The following is a 17,705-nucleotide window of genomic DNA, read 5'->3' as shown; positions in this document are numbered from 1 at the left end:
GTGATGACATGTTTTAGTAATCACACATGGTATGCTTGCGTATGTGTGTGCATGTCTCTGTGTGCGCGCATACATCTGTGTGTTTGTGCGTGTGTCTGAGCACGTCCGTGTGTGTGTGCGCGCGCGTCTCTCCATCCTTGTATGTATTCAGTGATTAATTACCTTGCGCTGGGTGACTCCTGCCTGTCTTTAATATCGTCCTGTGTTTCCTTGTTTATTTGCAGCACTGCATTATTAATGGCTGCTGGACGTTTCACCCTGGCCTGCTGCTGCTCCTTCTGCCAGGACACCTGTCTGTCTGCATCTCTCTCCATTTCTCTCTCTCAATACCTTTCACCCTCCCTATCTCTCTCAATGGTCTTTTGTCTCTCTCCCTTTTCTCAGTGTCTGTCTTAATATCATTCTCTTTCCCACAGTCTCCCTCTCTATGTCATTATCTCTCCATCTTGTCTCTCCCGCTGTCACTAAAGCATTGCAGGGAAAGTCTGCCAAGTAATCAGTGAGTCTCCACTCACTGCAGAGCTGTAGGTCCATGTACCTACTACTTGGGCTTGGAAATATATTGAATTCATGTATGTTTTTGCGCGATATTCCAAATGCCTTTATCGTAATAATCAATGTTTTGTTATTTTTTTGTTTTTATGAGCGTGTAAGTCGCCTTGTACTCATGTTGTATTTTTGGTCTCGTCTCCTTCGCTCCTCTGTGCACCTTTCCATTTACACCAGAGATCAGCATATCATGACGAGATGCACGTCTCCGCCTTAACAATGGGAGTCGTTGTCCAAAAGGCGGGAAGGTAGGCGACAAGCTTAGGTCCGACATAAGCCATTAGAAACGCAATGGCCTTATTTTGGACAGATTTTAGCGAGAATGAAACCTCTTGCTTCACTTCTTCCTCTATGGTTTACACACAGACACCAAGCCCCTCCCCCTGTCTCTAACGCCAATAAAATGAGAGATCACATCTTCCTCTCTGACAAGCGGTTTCAACTCGATATTTGAGGTTTGATCCAACAGAATCGGAAAATATGGACACCAAAACACATTGAGACATTATTTTACTGTAATAGAGAAGTAAACTTTCCGAATGATAACCTTTCTATGTCTCAACTATTCAAAATGCACGCAGAGCAGACACTAAAATCAGAGTATCAATAGACAGTCAGTTTGTCGCGCGCTGCGTTAGGGTACAACGTACCGTTAGCAGCATTTTAGCCAAAGACTGTTATACTAGCTGTCTGGTCTGTTTTATAAATGTGCAACAAGCATGAAATACAATTATAGAAGGTATTGGCAATTCGTTCTGAGAAATAAGGTAGATAACTTGACTTCAACATCTGAACAAAGTGGACAGCCTAACATGCTTTTCAAACAGTTGGAAACAGACAGAAGGGTGTGTTCATAACAGTTCAACTGCTCAACCTCGTTAGCTAGCAATATATCTAAATTGGCTGAACTGTAAAGATTAGCTGGCTATACACTAGCATGTGGGCTTGAGAGATTGTTGTTGAGACATGTGTTCATTTTCTATAGCCTAATGCCTGCTACAAGAAGTTGGTCATTATTAGTGAATGTGCATTATGCATGCTTTTAGTTAAATTTATAACAAAAAAAATGTAATTTTCCATAGACCGACTTGAAAGCCAGATCATTGCAACAACAACAAAAAAAGCAGGTTAAACTATTTTGATAAAATAATGAAATTATTAGTGGCTCTTATGGTTGTGGAAGGCTTATATTTAGCCTAGGTATAACTTCACAAGCCCTGAAATCATGTCATTATTGCTGACTGTTTGAAATGCAGTGTATTTTACCTTTAAATTGTACAACAATGCTTATTTAGAGAAAATATTTTGTACAAATCTAGATACTGTACAGTATATATTGTGAATCGCCCATAAGTTTGAAAAAAAGAAATGAGATAGGATTTTTAGGCCATATCGCCTAGCCCTACCTACTGGATGTAATGTGGTAACATTATGGGGACAAAGACCTGTCATCAGCAATAGCCGAGTACAGGACAATATGACACACATGACTGTATATACAGTACGTAACTACGGTATGATCTCTCTGCCTTTGGAACTGGGGTTTGTTCTCTCACACCCCTTCTATCTCTAGTGTGTGTGTGTGTGTGTGTGTGTGTGTGTGTGTGTGTGTGTGTGTGTGTGTGTGTTTTCGGACTCAACCAGCCACAGCTGTCTAATCACTGAGAAACTGATAAGTGAGTTGGGTCACATATCCAAAGGTCAACGTTTAATGAAGGCATTGAAACAGTGTCTCAGTCGGTTTTTCTGCTGTTTCAGGATATACAGAAGAATGCACTGCATAGCCCACACCTGTAGAACATACACTATAACCACAACACAGTCCATTCTAGACTTCTGCTATTGTATTGGTGTGTTGTGTAATATATACAGTTGAAGTCGGAAGTTTACATACACTTAGGTTGGAGTCATTAAAACTCGTTTTTCAACCACTCCACAAATTTCTTGTTAACAAACTATGGTTTTGGTAAGTCGGTTAGGACATCTACTTTGTGCATGACACAAGTCATTATTCCAACAATTGCTTACAGACAGATTATTTCACTTATAATTCACTGTATCACTATTCCAGTGGGTCAGAAGTTTACATACACTAAGTTGACTGAGCCTTTAAACAGCTTGGAAAATTCCAGAAAATGATGTCATGGCTTTGGAAGCTTCTAATAGGCTAATTGACATCATTTGAGTCAATTGAAGGTGAATGCCTGTGAATGTATTTCAAGGCCTACCTTCAAACTCAGTGCCTCTTTGCTTGACATCATGGGAAAATCTAAAGAAATCGGCAAAGACCTCGAAAAAAATTGGAGACCTCCACAAGTCTGGTTCATCCTTGGGAGCAATTTCCAAACGCCTGAAGGTGCCACGTTCATCTTTACAAACAATAGTACGCAAGTACAAACACCATAAGACCACGCAGCCATCATTCCACTCAGGAAGGAGAAGCCTTCTGTCTCCTAGAGATTAACGTACTTTGGTGCGAAAAGTGCAAATCAATCCCAGAACAACAGCAAAGGACCTTGTGAAGATGCTGGAGGAAACAGGTACAAAAGTATCTATATCTACAGTAAAACGAGCCCTATATCGACATAACCTGAAAGGCCACTCAGCAAGGAAGAAGCCACTGCTCCAAAACCGCCATAAAAAAGCCAGACTACGGTTTGACACTGCACATGGGGACAAAGATCGTACTTTTTGGAGAAATGTCCTCTGGTCTGATGAAACAAAAATAGAACTGTTTGGCCATAATGACCATCATTATGTTTGGAGGAAAAAGGGGGAGGCTTGCAAGCCAAAGAACACCATCCCAATCGTGAAGCACGGGGGTGGCGGCATCATGTTGCGGGGGTGCTTTTCTGCAGGAGGGACTGGTGCACTTCACAAAATAGATGGCATCATGAGGTGAGGAAAATTACATATTGAAGCAACATCTCAAGACATCAGTCAGGAAGTTAAAGCTTGGTCGCAAATTGGTCTTCCAAATGGACAATGAGCCCAAGCATACTTCCAAAATTGTGTAAAATGGTTTAAGGACAACAAAGTCAAGGTATTGGAGTGGCCATCACAAAGCACTGACCGCAATCCTATAGAACATTTGTGGGCAGAAATTAAAAAGTGTGTGCGAGCAAGGAGGCCTACAAACCTGACTCAGTTACACCAGCTCTGTCAGGAGGAATGGGCCAAAATTCACCCAACTTATTGTGGGAAGCTTGTGGAAGGCTACCCAAAACATTTGACCCAAGTTAAACAATTTAAAAAGGCAATGCGACCAAATACTAATTGAGAGCATGTAAACTTCTGACCCACTGGGAATGTGATGAAATAAAAGCTGAAATAAATCATTCTCTCTACTATTATTTTGACATTTCACGTTCTTAAAATAAAGTGGTGATCCTAACTGACCTAAAACAGGGAATCTTTACTGGGATTAAATGTCAGGAATTGTGAAAAACTGAGTTTAAATGTATTTGGCTAAGGTGTATGTAAATTCCGACTTCAACTGTATATCTTTTTTAATTAGAGAGCGACACCTCTCCCAAACCACTATTCACTGAATCCCTGTAGCTCCGTGTGCCTCTATGTGTGTCTCTCTGCCCCGAACTGTACTATTTGTGCTCCACGCTAATAGCTTTCATTTGCAGCAGTCATGAAACATCAGGTTGCTTAATGAGACTGGAGGATGAGACCGGGACTGGGGAAGCTGGAGTCATCAGGGTCGCATTCATTAGGCACCACACAGAAGAAAACATTCCGTTTTCTATTGCAAAACGTTTTACAACACAGGTCTCTCGCAGCCGTGTATCATTATGACTTAGTCACGCATTGGCAGTTAACAGGTTAAATATTAGTTTGTATAGAAAGAAGTATTATGAGTTTAGAGGCTATGCAACAGGGAGTAGGTAGACTGACACAGGATCAGATACTTTTTTCACTCCCCTATTGGTTAAGGTTCAGATGGAGGCTACGGTAATCTGATCTTAGATGAGTGGTTAAGAACAACTCCTACCTCGAGCACAGAAACAAGAACGCTTTCATACAAGAAGAGATAAAGAGATAGAGCAAGGGAGAGAGAGAACGAGAGGGAACGAGAGAGAGAGCACAAAGAAAGAGAGAGCAAGGAGGGGAGTGCCGGACTTATTAAAGGGCTGTGCTCCAGACTTCGCAGTGAGATCGACCGAACCAAGCAAATGGAGAAGAGAGTAGGAGAGAAAAGGAGGAGAGGAGTGAATGAATGAGATTGTGATTCATTCCATGGCCCCACATTATATGGGCCCAGTGTTTAACTATATTCAATAAGCAGCGGAGGAATAAATAAAACATTCACACACTACCGTTCCAAAGTTTGGGGTCACTTAGACATTTCCTTGTTTTTGAAAGAAAAGCACATTTTTGTCTATTAAAATAACATTAAATTGATCAGAAATACAGTGTAGACATTGTTAACGTTGTAAATGACTACTGCAGCTTCTTCTGAAACCCGTCAGTCTATTCTTGTTCTGAGAAATTAAGGCTATTCCATTCGAGAAATTGCCAAGAAACTGAAGATCTCGTACAACGCTGTGTACTACTCCCTTCACAGAACAGCGCAAACTGGCTCTAACCAGAATAGAAAGAGGAGTGGGAGGCCCCGGTGCACAACTGAGCAAGAGGACAAGTACATTAGTGTCTAATTTGAGAAACAGACGCCTCAAGTCCTCAACTGGCAGCTTCACTAAATAGTACCGCAAAAAACCAGTCTCAACATCAATAGTGAAGAGGCGACTCCAGGATGCTGGCCTTCTAGGTAGAGTTGTAAAGAAAAAGCTATATCTCAGACTGGCCAATAAAAAGAAAAGATTAAGATGGGCAAAATAACTCAGACACTGGACAGAGGAAGATTGGAAAAAAGTGTTATGGACGGACTAATCTATGTTTGAGGGGTTTGGATCACAAAGAAGAACATTTGTGAGACGCAGAAAAAATGAAAAGATGCTGGAGGAGTGCTTGACGCCATCTGTCAAGCATGGTGGAGGCAATGTGATGGTCTGGGGGTGCTTTGGTGGTGGTAAAGTGGGAGATTTGTACAGGGTAAAAGGGATCTTGAAGAAGGAAGGCTATCACTTAATTTTGCAACGCCATGCCATACCCTCTGGACGGCGCTTAACTGGAGCCAATTTCCTCCTACAACAGGAAATTGACCCAAAGCACAGTTCCAAACTATGCAAGAACTATTTAGGGAAGAAGCAGTCAGCTGGTATTCTGTCTATAATGGAGTGGCCAGCACAGTCACCGGATCTCAACCCTATTGAGCTGTTGTAGGAGCAGCTTGACCGTATGGTATGTAAGAAGTGCCCATCAAGCCAATCCAATGTGTGGGAGGTGCTTCAGGAAGCATGGGGTGAAATCTCTTCAGAATAAATCAACAAATTGACACCTAGAATGCCAAAGGTCTGCAAAGCTGTAATTGCTGCAAATGGAGGATTCTTTAACGAAAGCAAAAGTTTGAAGGACACAATTATTATTTCAATTAAACATCATTATTTATAACCTTGTCAACGTCTTGACTATATTTCCTATTCATTTTGCAACTCATTTCATGTTTTTCATGGAAAACAAGGACATTTCTAAGTGACCCCAAACTTTTGGATGGTAGAGTGTGTGTGCATATATATCTTTTTTATATATATATATATATTTCTGCCGAGAAGCGCTTTTGAAGGGATTGTGCAAGATTTGGCAATTAAGCCCCTTTTCTACTTACCCAGAGTATTATGTTTCTGCATACAGATTGAAGCAAGTCGCTAACTACCATTAGCGCAATTGCTAACTAGCGTTATCGCAATGATTTGAAATCTATGGGAACAGCTAGCATAGACTAGCATAGCATCTACTGTTCCAATAGAGTACCAGTTATTTTCTGGTAAATTTCCGGAATTTTTTCGGTAAATTTTCCATGGTAGGTTAAGCCCGGGAATTTGGGGAATTTTGATTAAATTCATAAAAAAATGTTAGCTTATAACAGTGAACCTTTTTTTTGGGATGCACATAAGGCAATTCTAGGTCTTGTGGCATATTTTGGTTAAACTATCCCCAATTCAATGGAATTGCAACCCTCTGCATGCACAGTGCACTCTTCCATCACATGTACAGCTGATTCTCAAGATCTTGCACACTAATGAGATGCTATTGAGCCCACACGACTACACTGTCTGAGCCAAGGAGTACATTTTGACTACAATACTGGGTGGGATGAATATATTTTATATGACATACATTATTTTTTGTTAACCTGTTTAGGATAGGGGGCAGTATTGACACGGCTGGATAAAAAACATACCCGATTTAATCTGGTTACCACTCCTACCCAGTAACTAGAATATGCATATACTTATTACATATGGATAGAAAACACCCTAAATTTTCTAAAACTGTTTGAATGGTGTCTGTGAGTATAACAGAACTCAAATGGCAGGTCAAAACCTGAGAGATTCCTTTACAGGAAGTGGCCTGTCTGACCATTTCTTGAACTTCTTTTCCATCTCTATCATTTACTAAGGATCTCTGCTCTAACGTGACACTTCCCACGTCGTCCATAGGCGCTCAGAGCCCGGGAAAAAACAGAATGTCGTCATTCCAGCCCCAGGCTGAAACACATTATCGCCTTTCTCAAGTGGCCGATCAAGGGACACTGGGCTTATGCTCGTGACCCCGACCGCCCCCGCCATTTGGGATTTTTTCCTCTGTTTGCCGAAAAGGAGATTCCCTGTCGGAATATTATCGCTTTTCTACGAGAAAAATGTCGTAAAAATTGATTTTAAACAGCGGTTGACATGCTTCGAAGTACGGTAATGGAATACTTAGAATTTTATTGTCACGAATTGCGCCATGCGCGTGACACTTCTTTACTATTTCGGATAGTGTCTGGAACGCACGAACAAAACGCCGCTATTCGGATATAACGATGGATTATTTTGGACCAAACCAACATTTGTTATTGAAGTAGCAGTCCTGGGTGTGCATTCTGACGAAGACAACAAAAGGTAATCAAACTTTTATAATAGTAAATATGATTATGGTGAGTGCTAAACTTGCCGGGTGTCTAAATAGCGAGCCCGTGATGCCTGGGCTATGTACTTAGAATATTGCAAAATGTGCTTTCACCAAAAAGCTATTTTAAAATCGGACATATCGAGTGCATAGAGGAGGTCTGTATCTATAATTCTTAAAATAATTGTTATGCTTTTTGTGAACGTTTATCGTGAGTAATTTAGTAAAATGTTAGCGAATTCCCCGGAAGTTTGCGGGGGTATGCTAGTTCTGAACGTCACATGCTAATGTAAAAAGCTGGTTTTTGATATAAATATGAACTTGATTGAACAAAACATGCATGTATTGTATAACATAATGTCCTAGGGTTGTCATCTGATGAAGATCATCAAAAGGTGAGTGCTGCATTTAGCTGTCTTCTGGGTTTTGGTGACATTATATGCTGGCTTGAAAAATGGGTGTCTGATTATTTCTGGCTTGGTACTCTGCTGACATAATCTAATGTTTTGCTTTCGTTGTAAAGCCTTTTTGAAATCGGACAGTGTGGTTAGATTAACGAGAGTCTTGTCTTTAAATGGCTGTAAAATAGTCATATGTTTGAGAAATTGAAGTAATAGGATTTTTAAGGTTTTGAAAATCGCGCCACAGGCTGGCAGTGGCTGTTACGTAGGTGGGACGAATTCGTCCCGCCTAGCCTAGAGAGGTTTTAACTAGTAAATAGTAGTCCTACAGCAAAGTGTGTTTAAATCATTTCTAACTTGTTAAGAATTTCTGCCCATGTGGGTTTTAGCTTGCTTGAGCCTGCTAACTGAGGGCGACTTAAAGTAGTGAATGCATACATGTTTTTTCCTTTCTTTTCCGTACTGGCCCCCCGTGGGAATCGAACCCACAACCCTGGCATTACAAACACCATGCTCTACCAACTGAGCCACACGGGACCTGAGGAGTGTTAATTCACCTGTTTTCATACGTTTCATTTTAAAACATTTATCTTAGAAAGGAGTTGTTTAATCTAACTGCTTAACTATTTATCTGTAAATGGAATTGTATTTGGGGGTTTTTTACACTTTTTTCTAATCTTTGCAGGAAAATGCCACGGGCACTATCTGATGTGTGGAGACATTTCACTGCAGCTAATGTAGAAGGAAAAGCTGTGTTCATTTGAAAATACTGTGCCAAATCATATGTGAAGAATGCAACAAAAATGCAGAATTATTTGCCAAGTCCATAAAGTTCCCTCAACGCTCACAACAAGCAACCTCTGACAAAAGTCCCTCTACTTCTATTCAAGGTGAAAATGATGAATCAGACACCTTATCGGTTGCAACAGCTCATAGTCCACCTGGAATCAGAAGTTTTTATACTCAATGGAGGAACGTAGTCAGAAAAATGCTGATGAATGTCTTGTTCGAGCTGTGTATGCAACTGGTTCACCTCTGATGCTCACAGGAAATGTGTATTGGAAGAGATTTCTGAATGTTCTTCGCCCAGCATACACCCCTCCAACCAGACATGCTTTATCTACTAATTTGCTGGATGCAGAGTTCAACAGAGTTCAAGTGAAGGTCAAGGAAATCATAGAGAAAGCAGAGTGTATTACAATCATCTCTGATGGGTGGTCAAATGTTCGTGGGCAAGGAATAATTAACTACAACATCTCCCCCCTCAACCAGTATTCTACAAGAGCACAGACACAAGGGAAAACAGACACACCGTTCTCTACATTGCAGAAGAGCTGAAGGCAGTCATCAATGACCTTGGACCACAGAAGGTATGTGCACTGTTGACAATTCTGCGAACATGAAGGCTGCTTGGTCTAAAGTGGAGAAGACCTACCCTCACATCACACCCATTGGCTGTGCTGCTCATGCATTGAATCTGCTCCGCAAGGACATCATGGCACTGAAAATAATGGATACACTCTACAAGAGAGCCAAGGAAATGGTTAGGTATGTGAAGGGTCATCAAGTTATAGCAGCAATCTACCTCACCAAGCAAACTGAGAAGAATAAGAGCACCACATTGAAGCTGCCCAGCAACACCCGTTGGGTTGGGGTTGTCATCATGTTCGACAGTCTCCTGGATGGGAAGGCGTCTCTCCAAGAAATGGCCATATCACAGTCTGCTGATATGAACAGCACCATCAAGAGGATCCTCCTGGATGATGTATTTTGGGAAAGAGTGGAAAGCAGCCTGAAACCTATAGCAGTAGCCATTGCATTGATTGAGCGAGACAATGCCATCCTGTCTGATGTTCAGACTCTGCTTGCAGATGTAAGAGAAGAAATCCGTACTGCCCTGCCCACTTCACTGTTGCTCCAAGCAGAGGAAACTGCAGTTCTGAAATACATCAAAAAGCGTGAAGACTTCTGCCTGGAGCCCATACATGCCACAGCGTACATGTTTTACCCCAAGTATGCTGGCAAGAGCATCCTGTCTGGTGCAGAGATCAACAAGGCCTATGGTGTCATCACTACCGTGTCTCACCGCCTTGGCCTGGATGAGGGCAGTCTGGCAAAGTACACTTCCAGGTAAGGGTTTTGGGATGGAGATACAATATGGCAGTCGTGACAACATATCTCATCAGCCACCTGGTGGAAGGGACTTTGTGGATCTGAGGCGCTTTCCCCTGTTGCCTCCATCATCCTACAATTCCAACCAACATCAGCCGCCTCAGAGCGCAACTGGTCCTTGTTTGGGAACACACACACACACACACCAAAGCACGCAACAGGCTGACCAATACAAGGGTTGAAAAATTGGTGAACATCCAGGCAAATGAGGGTGGGGTTATATCCTGCCTGTTTGGCCCTGTCCGGGGGTATCATCGGATGGGGCCACAGTGTCTCCTGACCCCTCCTGTCTCAGCCTCCAGTATTTATGCTGCAGTAGTTTGTGTGTCGGGGGGCTAGGGTCAGTCTGTTATATCTGGAGTATTTATCCTGTCTTATCCGGTGTCCTGTGTGAATTTAAGTATGCTCTCTCTAATTCTCTCTCTCTCTCTCGGGGGACCTGAGCCCTAGGACCATGCCTCAGGACTACCTGGCATGATGACTCCTTGCTGTCCCCAGTCCACCTGGCCGTGCTGCTGCTCCAGTTTCAACTGTTCTGCCTGCGGCTATGGAACCCTGACCTGTTCACCGGACGTGCTACCTGTCCCAGACCTGCTGTTTTCAACTCTCTAGAGACAGCAGGAGCGGTAGAGATACTCTCAATGATCGGCTATGAAAAGCCAACTGACATTTACTCCTGAGGTGCTGACCTGTTGCACCCTCGACAACTACTGTGGTTATTATTATTTGACCATGCTGGTCATTTATGAACATTTGAACATCTTGGCCATGTTCTGTTATAATCTCCACTCGGGACAGCCAGAAGAAGACTGGCCACCCCTCATAGCCTGGTCCCTCTCTAGGTTTCTTACTAGGTTTTGGCCTTTCTAGGGAGTTTTTCCAAGCCACCGTGCGTCTACACCTGCATTGCTTGCTGTTTGGGGTTTTAGGCTGGGTTTCTGTACAGCACTTTGAGATATCAGCTGATGTGAGAAGGGCTATATAAATACATTTGATGAGGCTTTTTAAGCCTGACAAAGAGCCATCCTCAACAAGGTTGGAAAGTGACAGTGAAGATGAGGCCTCAGAGTCTGATGTTCAAGAGGTGGACATTGAGGAGGTCCAGGGAGAAGACATGGAAGCCTGAGAGGAAGACAACCAAAGCTTTAGTTTCATTTTGCAGATGTATGTTGAAAACATTTTTGGGAGATGTGATGGATCATTGGGGATCATTCAATATTCCCTTCTCTTTTGTTGTTCAGTGAAATTGTATTAATTTAATTAAGTTCAATTCGTAACTAAATTGTTTTTTATTTCTATTGGAAGGATTTAATCATTTGCAATTATGTCTATTTATGATAAGGTAAAATGTTTGTTTCTGTCTCCATATGATATGGTAAATATATCCAATGCAAAAAAACATCTACATTTAAATGGTATTAATATTAATTTGCATACATTTCCATTAATTCCCATGGAAAGTTTCCACCTCTGAATATTCCCCAAAATGTGCAACGCTACTACCAGTCATTGCGCTAAAGCTAAGAGGGACCTTTAACATCCTTTAAACGGCATGCAGACACATAAACATGGTATCCATGAGTTCATCTGATTCTGGGTAAGTAGAAAAAGGGCTTATTTGCCAAAATCTCGGACTATCCCTTTAAGAGGGTCAGGTTACAACTTATATTTGTAGAAAACAGAGCGAGCAGTAAGGAGGATGAGAGCCACCAGCTTACAGCCACCGCTTGCTCCTCAGTATCTCCCTACAGTGCAGTGGCACCAATCAGTTATATTTCCAATGGTATCAACATAATTAAATGTTCATGCATTTTGGAGTAGAATCACAGAGTTTCTATACCCAGAGGCGCAACATCGCAAAACTTTGGGGAACGCTTGGCAAGCAAACCAGTCCAGGGTTCAAGAAGTCAACTACAGAAGTGAAAAATGACTCCTTCGTTGTTCATTTTCTCGAAATCTAAATGCACAACCTAGTATGGAACCAACGTCTTAAGTAGTTGAACATGTTATTACTCCAACCTCGTTAAAGTGACAAACAGACGTTTTCAATTTCATCAAAATCGACTTTATATCGAAGGCCTGCAAGACGACCATTAGAACCATGATGTTTTTCTGAGCATAAGTTTAGCTAGCCAATGTCGCCACGACATCGCCTACAAGCGTGACCTCCCCCAGTAAAGACCAACAGTCCACAGCACCCCCCCCCGGCTGAAACAAATCCTACGGGAAACACTGGGGCCGCTTGCTCTCTCTTTCTTCTCCCTCTTACCTTCTTTTGTTTTGTTTAAAATTTAACGAGGCCTGGTTGGAACGGCAGACAGGCAGAGAGGAGGGAGGCTGAGGCTACAGTGGGTATGGCATGGCATCCGGGGTGTTTTGGCTTAGCTCCCTGTCACATGCTGGGGCCATGTGAACGCAGTGGCACTGACAGAGAGAGGGTGGGAGGAAGGAGGGGGAGAGACGGAGTGTGATGGGAAGAATATAACTAAAGAGGGGAAGTCTTTAACCACAGGCAGAAAGAGAGAGTCGGAACAGAAAATAACAGAGAGAGAGAGAGATAGAGACAGAGACAAAGAGAGAAATAGTGCAAAAGAGGGAGGAAGAGTGAGAAAAATAGTGAGAAAAGAGATTGAGAGTGCCTTACTGCCTTCACAGAGAGAATCACAGAGAGAGAGAACTATATGGAAGAGAGACAATAATAGACAGAGAGTGAGCGAGAGAGAGCGCGAGCGAGAGAGAGAGAGAGAGAGAGAGAGAGAGAGGAGGGATCTCCTCGGCCGGGCTGGCGCAGCAGGTGACATTTTCTCCTTTCCCATGGCCTGGGACATTATCAGAGGCCACAGCTGAGAACAATAGCCTGCAGCGCTGTAATGAATAAGGCTAGCTGCACACTGGGCCTGGCCTGCTCCTGCTCCTGTCCTTGGGCCCTTCACTGTGGAGAGGGGAGGCAGAGGGGCCACCAGGGAACCACTCACTGTCCCTTTAAATTGGCTCTTTAACTTTGTGCTGCTTCACCAGCACAACATAGTGCTGCCTTTTCTCAGTACAGAAGCACTGAGCAGAGCTACAACCGCTAACACTGTAGAACCATTGGTGCAGAGCTGGTACAAAACCACTGACAGGGCAGAGCTGAACTGGTATAGAACCACTACCAGTTTGATCATTTTGTTTCACTTACAGAGCAGGTTATCTGTTTGTACTCAATAAACACAAAGGGAAGTTATGTTAGTTAGCCTACTTCCTGGTAGTACCAGTGGTACAAAGTAGTTGGAGTTTTAAATGAAGTCAGTTGGTATCAGTGACTGTGACCTTTAGTTTCCCACCAGAGAGAACGCCACCCAAACACACCTGATCTATCTGTCTGGACAAGGGTTTAATATTTCCCCCGGCATTTTTCAAATGTTCCAGCACTTTTCTCCCAGGTAACCCAATATTTTCCGCCAAAACCGGAAGTGTCTTTCAAAAGCCTTATAAAGAACATACATTGCCTTCAGAAAGTATTCAGACCCCTTGACGTTTTTCACATTTTGTTACAGCCTAATGTATCCTCAGTAATCTACACAAAATAACCCCATAATGACAAAACTTGAACAGGTTTAGAAATGTTTGCAAATGTATTACAAATAAAAAACAGAAATATCTTATTTACATACACTACCTTTCAAAAGTATGGGGTCACTTAAAGTCCTTGTTATTGAAAAAATAAAATAAAAAATGGTCCATTAAAAACATCAAATTGATCAAAAATACAGTGTAGACATTGTTAATGTTGTAAATGACTATTGTAGCTGGAAACTGATGATTTTGAATGGAATATCTACATATGCGTACAGAGGCCCATTATCAGTTGTGTTAGCTAATCCAAGTGTATCATTTTATAAGGCTAATTGATCATTAGAAAACCATTTTGCAATTATGTTAGCACAGCTGAAAACTGTTGTGTTGATTAAAGAAGCAATAAAACTGGCCTTTTACAGCACATGTGGCCTACAAAGTAATAAGTATAGGCTAGCGAATTTGATATTAATTTTGAAATCTAATGAGGCCGATTTGTATAATAAGTAGGCTGATGCCTATCTACCCTTCATAATATTTCCCCTAATGTTATTAGACTACCTCCTCTTTCTCTCTCTATTGTTGCTTCATTCCTTCCTCGCTTTCAACAGTTAAATGAAATACGTTTTGTTGTCCGCATCTTCATCATTCCAATGAGATCATTGACATCCTTTAATGCCATCCTTGAATTTGATGCAGAAGGCTTTCACTACTCTTCCACGAAGACTGAATGGCTACGGGTCTGAATTAATAACTGCTATAGCCAACCGCCATCGAGCGTTCGCTCTTCTTTCAAACTACCAGTGAGTTCTATTGGCTGCTGTATTTAACATTCAGCAAAAAAAAAGAGCTGGCGTCCCTCTTCGAATACTCTATTGGTATAAGAATGATTTTTTTAAAAAAACGTTAAAAAAAACTATGTCCAGCAAGCTATTCTAGTCTAGCTTTTCCTGCATGGGGCTCAAACAGCTAAGGAGCTTCTTCTTCTTTCTTTTTTTAAGGAGGCCAGCGGAGCACAGTTACTTGCATAAATAAATTAGAAGCTTATTATGCATAACCCATCATTAATTAGCTAAATATAAGGCTAATACCGCAATGAATTATATATATAGGGCTATACATCAATCTTAAATAGGATTATCTATTTTCGGTGCAATTTGAATCCAGTTGATGGAGAGAAAGACCGCGAGAGTGCTCGCACGTGCACTGATTTAAAACAACGATATTCGAGTGACAGGTTGTTTTAAAACTCTGCAGATGCAATAAAAACTATTCTAATCTTCACAATTAAAAAAAAAAACAAGGTGACCCCCGAAAGCCAGATAGAGATGGATAAATTAGATGCGCATTCGGTCTTTATATTACTGTAGCATAGACTACGCTGCAACAAATGCAGGCCTACCTGTCGCAAGAAACCATGATGAGGTGGTAGGTCTACATGCATTGTGAACTGCGCTTCATACTGAGATGGGCTGTCTGTCCCCACCCTGAGCGTTGATTCATCACGCAGAGGCTGTAGAAGCCTGTTCATAGAAATAACTTACTATAATTCACCGGTTTCGCGCAGTTATTTATACCGGGAAAACGGTGTAGATTTGGGTGATAAATCCTGGTGAGTCTCGGTAAACCCGGGTTCCTGCCACTCAACCCTAGTCTAGGCCACACAAACGTAGGTGTTGTAACCGTTTATGTTCTAACCACAGCCGTTGAATGTGGTTGTCAAGCAACCACTTATCAGTCCAAAACCCATGGCAAACTGTCAGAAAATAAAGTGTCTAGCCATAGAAAATGATAGCAGATTAGACCTAAATTCAGACAATATCCAATTGATCTCCAGCTAATGTATCAGTTAGAAACGTGAAAGTCGTCATGATTTCCCTGGAGACTTGAGTGAGTTGAGGCAGAGCGAATTGATTAAACAACATTTGAGATGGCATTTAAGGACCCAACTTAAAGCAGGCAGGCAGCAGTGTTTCCTAATCAGAGTGTTTGCGGTTTTGAGCTGCTTTTTTGCTCTGTTTTAATGCCGAGGGTTGCACATGCAGGCTGGCATTAGGCTGGGCTGCTGTTGATCAAAGCTGGGTAGAGTGAGCCCTGCTGGCCTGGACCTAATCCTCCTGCATGGGCATGAGGAGCACAGGGGACTGGGAAGGAGGAGAGGGGAGGAGTGAGCAAGGGAAGAGGGGGCTGGGGAGGAGTGGAGAGGAAGAGGGGCTGGGGAGGAGGGGCTGTGGAGAGGGGGGCTGTGGAGGAGGGGGGCTGGGGATGAGTGGAGAGGAGAGGAGGAGGGGACTGGGGGGTAGTGGAGTGGAGTGGAGGAAGGGACTGGGGAGGAGTGGAGAGGGGGGGTACTGTGGAGGAGGGGGGCTGGGGATGAGTGGAGAGGAGAGCAGGAGGGGCCTGGGGGGTAGTGGAGTGGAGGAAAAGACTGGGGAGGAGTGGAGGGTAGGAGGGGCTGGGGAGGAGTGGAGAGGGGGGTAGTGGAGTGGAGGAAGGGCCTGGGGGGGTAGTGGAGTAGAGGAAGGGCCTGGGGAGGAGCGGAGGGTAGGAGGGGGCTGTGAAAAGGAGAGGAAAGTGGGGACTGTGGAGAGGAGTGACTTACTGGGGATTGGGGCTGACAAGAGGATGGGATTTGGGATTCCAGGGCTGGCCTGACTTTGGGGAGACCCCTTCCCTGCCATGTTAACCCCATGTGGGCTCACTCCCTCCACTATATCCAAAGCTTCTCACAGAATAAAGCTTTTCCTTCAGGCCAGTTTGACAGACAGCTGAGAAGGCAGGCATTTCCCATAGGGTGTATAGGCTCCCGCCCCCTTCACGCCCCCCTCCCCCCCCCCTCCCTCCGCAGGCCAGACAGGAATGGCATAGCATGACATTCTTTAACCCAGAGAGATTCAGCTGCTTTACCACAAAGCAGTGTTCACTTCAAGAAGTGGTCATCGGTTCCTGCTTTACTTTACATTTGAAAAGCACAAGCCTTTCTCAGAACCACCTCGGGCTAAACTCAATCACCATGGTCACCATGAACACCGTGCATTACTGTTCATCACAGTACATGAGGAAAGGAGAGGAGGGGGAGGGACAGGAGAGCCCTAGATGAGGGTGGCAGAGAAGCGGTAGCCTATGGACAGTCAGAGATGGAGGGAGCATCAACAACAACAAAAAGATGGTCTGGTGAGGGAGAGAAAGATATAGCGAGAGATGAATGGAATCTGTCAGATGGTCTGAGGGAGGAGATGTGAGAAATGATAGCGAGAGGAAAGAGATGAGGACAGATTGAGGGAGAAATTGAGAGCGGGAGGGGTAGAGTGGGAGAGAGAGAGGGAGGGATGTCGGGCCAAGAGAAGGGGGGTCTATATTAGAATGAAAACAGACATGATCCTCTGGCTCTGCAGGCTGACACCACTATCATAAAAGCATCTCGCTGCACGCACACACACACACACACACACGCACACACACACACCAGCCAAAACCACCGTCCTCACATACCGGAGCAGACCACCTCACCCAACACACACAGAAATCCTCCCTACCCCCACACACACCTCTTATGTAACAGCGTGTTCCGCCCGTGAGGAGACAACGCAACAGTGCCCCCTTGCCCTTGCCCCCCCCTCCTTGGGTGTGCACACACAAGACACATTGGATTCGAGCCCTGGAACGTGTGAAATCTGATTAGACAATTACATTGACTCACCAATGGGCTGTTTAGGAACACACCATTAGCTTGCAGCCAGGAAAGGAGATGAGATGAGGGGAGACAACCACCGTTAGGGGACTCATTCTCACTATCGGTTGGCATTCATTTTGAAGCGGTTTTCTCTCTACTGCTAAACTACTAGTAAAACCTTGAGGACCTTGAACCTAATAAGTTAAATCACATTGAAAAAATGAAGAGCTCCTGAATTTGTTGCCAAGACGACCAGTGACGCATACATAAAAGGTGTCAGAAACCGTGATGTAAAAGATTTGGAGAAGACAGATTTGTGAATGTGGGACCAA

General features: G+C 43.3%; 1 protein-coding gene and 1 non-coding gene across 2 annotated transcripts in view; both read right to left on the bottom strand.

The window, feature by feature from the left end:
* LOC106599727 (PH domain leucine-rich repeat-containing protein phosphatase 1) overlaps positions 1-17,705 on the bottom strand; it is an 85,617-nt gene that overhangs the window by 59,209 nt on the left and 8,703 nt on the right. The window lies entirely within an intron of this gene.
* On the bottom strand, positions 8,437-8,512 carry trnat-ugu (transfer RNA threonine (anticodon UGU)). The gene has a single exon. It is a non-coding gene; the product is annotated as a tRNA-Thr (tRNA).

The sequence above is a fragment of the Salmo salar genome, chromosome ssa03 (genome assembly GCF_905237065.1).
Source record: "Salmo salar chromosome ssa03, Ssal_v3.1, whole genome shotgun sequence".
NCBI lineage: Eukaryota > Metazoa > Chordata > Actinopteri > Salmoniformes > Salmonidae > Salmo > Salmo salar.
Note: the sequence above shows the minus strand (reverse complement) of the source record. Positions and strands in the feature narration are given on the sequence as shown.